At 39.5% G+C, this 11,104-nt stretch overlaps 1 long non-coding RNA gene across 1 annotated transcript in view; it reads right to left on the bottom strand.

The window, feature by feature from the left end:
• Positions 1-10,763, bottom strand: part of LOC115071679 — a 30,602-nt gene extending 19,839 nt beyond the window's left edge. Inside the window, exons 1-2 of the long non-coding RNA XR_003850776.1 lie at positions 10,699-10,763; positions 7,345-7,527 (exon numbers count right to left, since the gene is read on the bottom strand). This is a non-coding gene — a long non-coding RNA (uncharacterized LOC115071679). The remainder of the gene's footprint in view (positions 1-7,344; positions 7,528-10,698) is intronic.
• Between the last annotated feature and the right edge of the window lie 341 nt (positions 10,764-11,104).

Genomic DNA, 11,104 nt, shown 5'->3' with positions numbered 1-11,104 from the left:
ATGCCAGTTTAATTTTCATGTGTTTTTTAAGACCATGGCTAAAACTCTCCTGAAAATAGCTGGCCGATATTTGAGAAGTAAATGCACAAGTGAGAAATCGGCCAAAATTTTTAATTAACTTCATTCAATTTATTTACTTTTTCCTTAGCGCAAAGCTAAATTAGAACCCAAATGGCTTTCTGCTTAGGGTACCTGTAAATGGTTCAATTCCTATTTTAATGTTCCTAATAAAAATGTGGTCTTACTGTGAATCTTACATTTCTGATACTTTAACATATTTATGTTATTCACAATTCCATTTTCAAGTTTGATTTTGTGTTTTTTTAACTTTTTAAAAATTTTATGTATTATTTTTATTTTATGTGTATGTATGTATTGCCTGCATGTAGGTAAGTGCACCTGTGTTGTGCAATGCCCGCAGAGGTCAGAAGAGGCTGTCGGATCCCCTGGGACTGGAGTTACAGACAGTTGTTAGCTGCCATGTGGGTGCTGGGATTCGAGCCCAGGTCTTCTGCAAGAACAACCAGTGTTCTTAGCTGCTGAGCCATCTCTCCAGCCCCTCAAGTTTGAATTCTGATCACATAAAATGAAATGCTATTTAGAGAGGACACTTTTATAAAACTTTATTTGTATACTTTGTTAAGTGTCACCTTTGTAATCCTTTTGAATTTGCTTATGATAGGCCCTTAGCTGTGCATCTGGGAGCTATCAGAGAGGATTTCCTTCCAACAGGACAAAAAGCAGCTAGATGCTCTATTAGGGCATTTGAAAGCTCAGCAGACACACTTTCAGAGCTTCTAATGGATTTGCAGAATTTTTGTCAAACCTCAAGCTTGAAAATAAGGACTAGGGACTTTTGTTTTGTTTAACAAAACAGCACATGTAGGGTCCCTGGACGGGGTGGGCTGATTTGAATTGGGAAAGTGTCTGAGGATTCTAGACTAGCTTCCTTCCCTGAGGTCAACTTACTCTCAAGGTAGTCAAGGTAGACTGAATGGTTTGAAGAGACAAAAATGAACAAAACTCTTGACAGAGTTAAAATGAAAAACATCAGGGCTGAAGAGATGGTTCAGTGGCTAAGAGCACTGACTATTCTTGCAGAAGACTTGGAGTCAATTTCCAGCACCCACATAGCTGCTAACAACCACCCATAATTCCAGTTTCAGGAGATCCGACCCTCTTCTGTCCTCCCCAGGTACTGCACGACAAGGGTGCATTTACACATATGCAGTCATAACACTCATACACATAACATAAAAATAAATAAATAAATAAATAAAATTAATGAAGAACATGAAGGGAGAGAAGAAAGGTCTGGCTGGATCAAGATGTCATCTGCCCTTCTGAGTCTCAGAGTGACTGTCATGAAAATGTGTCCAGTGACCCTTGCCTCACAAGAGACATACTTGGACCCCTTGTTCTCTGAAACACATCTCTGATTAGTTTCCTAAGCCCAGGGATTGGACTGCCTTATGCAGCTCCAGTCCTCCCAAGAAAGGCAGCACAGTCACACTTCAAGTTCAAGGAAACTTAAGTTTTAAAGGCAGTCTCCACTGTTTCTTCTCTGCGAACACTCTGTGCTACTATGAAATCAAACCATGTGGACTTGCCATTTTTGGGTCACAAGTGGCTGGACAGTAGACTCTGTCTCACTTCCATGATTCCCATTTAACCTAGCCAGGCAGCTCCTACTCAAAAGGCCTGTAGAACCCTCTAGATAGCCAACATATTGAACTAGGATTGAATCAGAGAATTCTTTGATGCTCTCCAGACTATGGAACCAAGACCATATCTCCCCTAGACTGCTTCCTGCAGACTTGCTTCTAAGATATAAGATTCTTTTTTCATGGACTCTGGCTTAAGAATGCCAATAAAGCCTTTCAAATCCTTCCTTAGTCCATTCTACAGTCTAGGAGTACACATTACCTGTCTCGATCACTCCTCTACTTGGGGTTAGACTAGCAAAACATTCTGAATGATTCTCGAAGCTCTCCTACTCCTTTACACACAGCCACTGCCTGTAATAAACTCCTTCATGTCTAATTATAGCTTGCACCCACTTCTTGGAGGACTCAGACTCCCATGCAAAATACAAGCTCTGAACCTATCTTCATTGAGCACTTTTGAACCATTTGTTCCAGGAACTACTAGACTGAAGAAACTTCCAATATGCACATACTTGTAACACAAAAGTGAGAACTTACCAGATCCTATTATTTGACTTCAGAGTAGCCAGAATGTTGGCAGAGCAGAAACCATGGAGGCTGCCTTCCAAGGCTTGGAGTTTCTTGAACCTGAAATAGGACTGTGCTCACTTTCTTGAGAGGACTGAAGCCGGTTAAGGCCATCCAATGCCTGGGCTTAGGCCCAAGCTTTGGCTCAAGAAATTCCTTCCTTTCTGATGCTCATGCTTTCCTCAGGAGCCGGCTCAGCTGCCCTGAGTCAGCCTGGCATCCTTTCACCCCATCTCTTCCTCAGTGCTCACATGTCAGGGGCTGAGAAGCAAAACCTGCCCTGATTCTCTCCTAGGCAGCCTTGCCCCCATGGAGATGCCTTGGCTCAGAAATGGAAATAACTTTGACCTTGAAGACATCAGTCAGTTTACAGGGAATTCTGTTTAAAAATCAGAAGTATGGCACCCTAGAAAGTGGAAATCTCCGTTTAAGAAATGGGCAGGTTCACTGAGAAGTCAGAAAGGGTGCAGGGCAAGGGTCTCTGCCTCACTTCTGTGATTGCTGTTTACCACAGTAGGGAAGCTTCTATTCAAAAGGCATGTGAACCTTCTACACAGCCAACATACTGAAATAGGACTGAATCAGAGGATTCTTTAATGCACTCCAGACTATGGAAAAATAGACAAGAACTCATAGTGCTAGGTAGCTAGTGACCAGTTAGCAGCTCAAAGGTCATTCATGTTGGACTCCCCCCACACACACCTTAGTCAGCTTTAGGCCTACTTCCTGTGTCCCTGGTAAAACATTAATTTTGTAAATGAAAAATAGTGATGGATAAAGAAAGGAGAAAGTATCACAATTTCCCCTCCTTTGAATTTGAACTGTCAAAACCATCAACAACCCCCTTTACAAATGGCTTGTCAGTGGTTGATAACACCTGTGATGAAGGCCGCAGGATCTTCCCTTCCCTTTATGTGTGTGATGCAGGAGATCAAACCATGGCTGCATCCATGGTGAGCTCTACCACTGAGCCACATCCTAGTCCCAGCAGAGTTTCTGACATGGTTTCGTTTTTATTATGTGGCTTCTATAATCTTAAATCTTCATTATTTTGGGACACTTACATCATTTCAAGGTTTTGGCATCAATTGACTTCTAAGAATGCTTGTGTGTGTGTGTGTGTGTGTGTGTGTGTGTGTGTGTGTGTGTGTGTGTTGAGGATCATTCTCAAGAATGGAATTGTTGGATTATCAACGATTGGACTCTTGATTAGCTCTGGTCTCTTATCTTCATTAGCAATGTATAGATGTGCTCACTGGAGATCCTGAATAACATGGAAGAGAAATGTGGACGATCATAAGACGTTCCTTTCTGATGTGAAGCTAAAATAGTATCGCATTTAAATTTGCATCCTGCGGTAGAAATATTAACAACCTTCACCAGATTTGACAGATAATCCAGATTTTCCTCATTTACTCTGTCTGCAGAGTCCTGATGTTCAAACTCTCAGACGTGATTTCCACCATCTTCCTAAAAATTATCTTCAATTACTTCAGGTGAACAGATGTCAACAAGGCTCTCAGCCACTGCATCAGTCAACATATTTGTCTCAGCTATTACAGTGGCTTCAGCATAACTGCATTATGAATACTGGCATAGCCCTGCAGTGTGTGCTTGAATGAATGACGGGCACTTTATATATTCAACATCAATGAACATCAGCAAGCTTATCTGAAGACTGAAGTCCCTCTCAAATCAGAAGACTTATGACCACAGTCATAAGCTAACTAATTAACAAATTTATTTTCTTTCTTAAATTTCTCTTATTCTGTTACATCTCACATTTTTCAATTTTTCCTGAAGTTTCTAACACCATTATCGCCACCCATACAGCAACAATCCCGAGGATTAAGAATCAACAAGCCACCTGAATCAAGCTGATTTATCAATATTTTGCTGGATTATATATGTCTTGATTTAAAGAATTTATTATAGTATTTTTCACATTAACTAACCCAATTCATCCTCCTTGGATTGCAGGTTGGAAGTTGGATAGAACAGTACAAATCAGTGTCAAAATAATTTTGCCAAATTTCAGTCCCAATCATCCTCCATTAAACTTCATCCTTTTGCCACTTTGATATATTTATGTGACTTTTTTTAAGACTTGTTAAGAGTTTATTTTAAAGGCTCAATGGGTTTCCTGGATCCAAACTACTTTATAAAATAGTTTTGATGATACAAAATAAAATGAATTAAAAACACATGGAATCAATGTTCTCTAAAATATATGTGTTTTTAAAGTTTAGAGGAATGGGGGTGAGAAGAGATGGTTGGCAAAATGGGGCTTAGCAAATCCAATTTTTTGAAGCCACAAAACTTTGATATTTTATTCTAAAATCTTACAGAAAAGTAACATAAACCAATATGCTTTTTTCATAAAAATGCATAAATTCTTGAAAAATATTTACTTAAATCTAGAAGTATATAAAATGATACTATATCATGATCTGATCTTTTTTATTTGAAAGATATGAGATTTATTTAACATTCTTCACTCAATCTGTATAATTCTTCACAATTTTTTTTAATTTTACTGAATTTTTCTGCATTTCATACAATACATCTTGATCATATTTAGACTCTTCCCCCATCTGCACCTCTACAGCCTCCTCTCTATAGATTTCATGCATTCTGTCATATATGTTAAGGCCTATGGAGTCAAGTTTGTGTTCCCAAATGTCCTTCAGTGTGAGTCCATCCATTGGACCCTGATTAACCTATCAAGCATCATTCCCTTAAAAAATAACAACTCTCCCTCAACCAGTAGTGACTAGTTGCCAATGGTTCCTTAGCTAAGATTGGGCCTTCTTACCCATTTCCCCATTTCCATCCTGAGTTTCTGTCTGGTTTGAGTTTGCAGGGTCTTGCGCATGCTGTCAGCATTGCTGTGAGTTCATAGGAGTAACTTCCACATCATCTGGAAAACTCTGATTGCTTGTGGTCTTCTACCACCCTCGGCTCTGACAGTCTTTCCAAAGCCTTTTCCCCAATGGTTCCTGAGCCCTGAGTGGCAGAGATTTAATATAGGAGTCCTGTCCAGGGATACACGCTCCATAGTCTCTTATTCTCTACATTTTGGCCAGTTGTAGCTTTCTGTGTTAATCACCATCTGTTGCATGAGAAGTCTCACTAGTGAGAGTTGAGAAATGAATTAATATTCTCTGCCCCAGTTCCACCATGCTTCCTGTGTGTTAGCTGTAGAAGTTGTATTACAGGTGTGTCACTTAGGGCTAGGCACCTCATAGACACTTATTCTTCGTGTCTGGCCAGTTGTAGAACTCTATAATAATCTCCATCTATTGAAAAAAAAAACTTGTGACAGATATATGTCTCTCTAAATATAAGGATACATATTTAATCATGCAGTAAGAAATTATGTTTGTCTAGGGATGTGACAGGCATAGGTTTTCTTTAGGATATATGACCTCTCCACCCATGGCTATGTTTATAAGGACCACACAAGAGTTTCCTCCCATTAAGCAGGCCTTAAGCCTAATTAGAAAACTATTGATTACCCCCAAGATAAAAGTGCCACTGCTGCACCAATAGGGATAGTTTGTTGTGCGATCATTGTTGTGGTTATTAGACTTTACAACTAGGGTTGGATCATTGATTGTTTTTTTTCTCCCTTAGCAGCTTGCAAAGTATCCTCTGAAACTCTGAGAGCTAGTCTTCAGGGAAGAGGTTTCCAGGTTAGTTCCAGCTCAATTGCTCCAAGTCTTATGTCTGAAGTGTGTTCTGTCTTTAGCAATAGGGTCTTTCCTTCAAGTCCTGGTAGGTAATCAAGGTCTGTGGCAACAGCTTGTGTTACTTGGGAGTCTCTTGGACTACCCTGACCAACAGCTTGAAGGGGGATTTCTCCTGTCTGGCACTTTGTTTCTTGTTATATAGCCTTCAGCTATACACATATATATTATACATACAATAATATATATGATAATATGTGTATCATATATGTTTGCATATTTGTATCATATACAATCATATATACATGATACACATGCAATCATATATATTTTTCAGTAGGGTTTTGAACTAATACATTTCCCTCTGGTTTTTCTCACCACTTAAGCATTATTTACCTCACCTCTTTCTTCCCCTGTATAACCCTCCCTAATTCCTCCCAGTTAAAAATACCCCATTTCCTCCAATTCCCCCTTAGTAACACCTACCTCCTCCTAGCCCCCCCCCACAAAGCTCCTTCTTTCCATCTTCCTGGCTCCTGCCTTTACATCTAAGGACTTTGAGCTAAGATCCACAAATCAGGGAGAACATATGTCACTAGCTTTTCTGAGTCTGTGTTGCTTCACTTAGTATAGCAATTTCTAGCTCCATCCATTTACTTGGAAATTTCATTATTTTGTTTTTCCTCTTTTATATACTATTTTATTGATTTTTTGTGCTTTTCATACAATAGATCGTAAGCATATTTAGACCCCCTCCCTACCCGCACTGCCCAATAGCCCCCACAAATCCAAATCCAAATCTTTGAAAAATTACTCCAGATATTTGACAAACCCCCCGGTGCCCCTAAGTTTCACCCAAGCCTGCTATAAATGAAGATAATTATAGACAGCAATAAAGTGAGGTTAAGGCAGTGTGAAATAGATGCTATTGGAATTGAAATCTACTCTTAACTGAATTATGCCACAGAAAATAAAGGGTGTGGATGTGGCTTTGTTGTCAAGAATGAATAAAAGGATAGTGTTATAGAATGCCAGCACAGAGGAAATGGAAAAATCAAAACAGAACAGTTTCAAACATAGAATCCTGATGGTATCCTGGCATTTTGCCCTGGCATTTGGCACTCTCTATGTAGCCAGTGGTTCAAAGACAGGATGATAAGTCTCCCACTGAAGATGTTTGGGAGCTTATGGGACAGTTTTTGGTATTTTCATAGCTGACAAGAGTTACTACCATCTATTTCCCAACAACTAAGGATCATCTCAAAGTTCCCAGAAAATGAAGAACTGTTCTCCAAGATAAGCACGGTGCCCCCAACACTCTCACCATCCACTGATGGCCCTGTTTCCATGTCAGCTTTCTTATTATCCCTCCCAAACCACAGCTGTCTTCCCTTTCTGTTTTTTTTCTATAGCCCACTTACTTTGAATTAATTATCATTCCTCTTCAATAATCCACATCTCTCCTTTTCTTTCAGAAAGACTCTTTTCCAAGTCTTTCCTTAAGGGCCAATCTCCAGAGTGAACTTCCTGTCTTCTTTTGATGTATTTCAATAGCCTCCTTCACATTATTTCACATTTCCATGATTATATACATGATAATCTGCCTACAAAAAAAAATCTGCTTAAGGGACTGGAGAGAAGGTTCAGTGGTTAAGAGCACTGTCTGCTTTTGTAGAGGACCCAGTTTCAGTTCCCAGCACCCACACAGCGGCTAACAACCGTCCTAACTCTGACCTCCACAGGCACTGCACAATATGGGTCCACTTACATTCAGGCAGGCAATATACTCATACACATAAAATAAGTAATAATAATAGTAATATTTTTTAAATCTGCTTAAGTACTGCTAAATTTTTTTCATCAAGATTGTGATTGTACAGACAGCTACAATTGGAAATTTTTTTTGAGATAGGGTCTCCCTGTAACCCCAACTGGCCTAGAACTCACTATGTAGACCAGGCTGGCCTCAATGTCACTTAGATCTGCCTACCTCTACCTCCTGAGTGCTGGAATTAAAGGCATGTGCCACCCATCCCAGCTGGATTCTTTTATTTGGCTTTATTGAGATAATTTTGCCATGTTTGTTCACATATAATCACACACATAGATATAAATGTACATAGAGATGGGTGTAGGTGTAGACACATTTCTCTAAACATGTAAACACTGTCTTCATTTAAGGATGATGTCATCTGGGTCCTGTGGCCTGTCAGGTCTAGTCCTTGTGTCTCTTACTAGTTGTGTCACAGCACTGAATAACCTACAGGAGCTTAAAATGCAGCCCATAAAAGTCAGTTCAGAAAAGAGAATCTAATACCTGCTTGGGGAAATAATTCTCACACTCATTTTCTTGAAACATAAACTTACATCTGGACTATAGCAGTGTTTCACAGAATGACTAAGGAAAATTTCATCTTTCAAGACAGTAAGAGTTACACTAGAAAGTGTGCTTTAGAATAGCCCTTCATGGCTTCACAGAAAAAGGATTTAAATGAAAAACAATTTTTACATTAACTTAGGGTTAATAATAATTTGTGGTGGTGTTTATACCTAGTCTTTGCCTGAAGAACATTCAACATGATGAATGGCCATGCCCTTATCCCTGGGAGCTCCTCTGTATGTCTGCCAGAGTGCTGGGTCACTGAAATGGCTTGCATCATGAACAAGATCACTGTCTCTCAGCTGCTCCTCCAGCCCTACCGTAGGCACAAGATTACAAGCTTGAACTATCCAAAGTTTAATTCCAGAAGGTCAAGTGGAAAAAGTATGCCCTCTGTGGACAAGAGTGCTACCACTAACTCCTCTTCCAGTTTCTGTTGACAATGAAAATTGGTAATACAGTGATCTTTTGTTACCAGAAGTAACAAAAATAATACCAGTGATTTTCCTAACTATAAAACATATCCATTACATTGTAAGAAATGAAAAAAATAAGAAAGTAACCTGAAAAGTCACCTTTAATTCTATCATGTAGAAACCATCAATGAATATTTTGGTAAATAGTCATCCAGAGTTTTGTATGTGTCAAATGCACACGGGGTCAGGGGGGGGGGGGGGCATGGAGGGGAGGGAGGAGGAGACAGAATTAAAAAGCACACACAGCCTTTTAACTTAGTTTGTTGTTTAACATGTTAATGGACAGTTCAATACCAAGTACAAACGAAAAAGGTGTAATGATGTCAACACTCTTTAAAGCTGCTTAATGTGCTACTGAAGTAATGGCTCAAGATTTTCATGGGCATGATGCAGTTTGGCATCTAGACTGTCCTAGTATCTTGCTATTTCCTGCACCACTGTGACTGCCACTCTTGTACATACATTCTAGGCATTCCACTGTTTTGAATAGATAAAGTCTAAAAGTGGAATTACTTAGTACAGTAGAAAACCAGTTTAATTTGCACGGCCAAATGCACGCCCCTGGATGCCATACCAATCACTGTCCTACCAGAAAGCGTTCAAAAGGAAATAATCTGTGAATTTAAACAATCTGTCTACACAGCTTTTGGAATATAGCCCACTCCCAATTTTGAACTACTTGTGGTAATATTTTAGTTGTTTAAAATTATGTTCTGGGGGCTAGAGATACGGCTCAGAGGTTAAGAGCACTCGCTGTTCTTGGAGAAGACCAGTGTTCAAATCCCAGCACCCACATGGTGGCTAACAACCATCCTTAATTCCAGTTCCAGGACACCCAACACCCCCTTCTTCTGACCTCCACGGGCACTGCACGACACAGGAGCACTTACACACATGCAGGCAATAGACTCACATTAAATAAAAATAAAATAAATACTGTGTTTTGATTTTTTTCAGTCAAGGGCAAAGGAACTGGGGGCAGACATTATGAGGGATTAAGAAGAAGGAGGAAGAGAGGCTTAATTTTTTTCTTCTTAAGATGTGAACTAAATAGAGTTTCTGCTTTTAATCATTTTTATGTTTCATTCTGAGTAAATTTTGATAAAAGTTTCCAAAACTTTTTTTTCAGTAAAAATATCTTTCCTCATAGAGTCAAGAAGAAAAGATGGTTATTATTCTGATTCAGAGTTTGACAAATAGTTCTCAAAAGCACATCATTGAACCATGATTTTAAGATAAAAGTAAGATCTTATATAGCATTGTAAACAGGCTGTCCTTCGTAAAGATTGCTGGATACATATGGATTAAAGAGATAACACAGTTGGTAGAGTGCTGGCTGACATTTATGAAGCCTAAGTTCAGACCCCAGCACCCACATAAAAAGCTGGGCATGGCAGTGCTCAAGCCTGTAATCCTAGAGCTGGGTGGGGTAAGGTGGAGACTGACAGATACAGCTCTTATTAGCCAGTCACCCTAGCTGAATCAGTGCTCATCAAGTTCATGGAAGACTGTGTCTCAAAACATCAAGGTGGACAGCAGTCAACAACAGACCCCAAAGACGACTGCTGGCGTTGATATGCATACATGTATGTGCGCCTGAGCATCACATGTGCACACACCCACATTAACAAGTACACACACACACACACACACACACACACACACACACACCCCACAAGATAGTTGGATATATTTAAATTTTTAAAAATCAGCAATTTAACCAGCATTTAAATTGATTTAGGTTATGAGTATAAATAGAGAGAAACCATAGAGATTTCTATGCTAAGCAAGTAAGATTATTTTAGCAGTCTCTTCAATACCGTTTTGATATTAGCAAGATGTTAATTTTGATATCTAATTATTTCATTACAAGACATAAAAGGCTCTGTCATGGTAAAGCATCTTAAAGTATAACTTACACAGAAACAGAAGGGAAGAATGCACTCATTCTCACAGGACAAAAATAGGGAAGCAGACTGAGTGGAGAGGCGCCTGAGAGAAGGAAAACCTCAGCAAGCAAAACTGAACACACAGGGCTGCAGCCCACAAGACACGACGTCATTCCATGAGGTCTCTCGGAAAACCAAATGATGCTTTTGTGGAATAGACTCATACATACCACAGCTCAGTCTGCCATCTGCACACAGGACTGTCTCTGGGAGGCCCTACATGGGTATGCTGGGACAGTACCAAAAAGATGAGAGAAACATGTGTTAAGGGCTACACAAGACATTGTGCTTCCCACTCAAGCCCTACTTAATGATTGCAGCCAAGAGAATTTTACAGGGAAGAGGGAAAAAGAAAGTAACTCTATTGTTAGAAGTG

This window comes from Nannospalax galili, unplaced genomic scaffold (assembly GCF_000622305.1).
Source record: "Nannospalax galili isolate Female #2095 unplaced genomic scaffold, S.galili_v1.0 scaffold1601, whole genome shotgun sequence".
NCBI classification, from domain to species: Eukaryota; Metazoa; Chordata; class Mammalia; order Rodentia; family Spalacidae; genus Nannospalax; species Nannospalax galili.
Note: the sequence above shows the minus strand (reverse complement) of the source record. Positions and strands in the feature narration are given on the sequence as shown.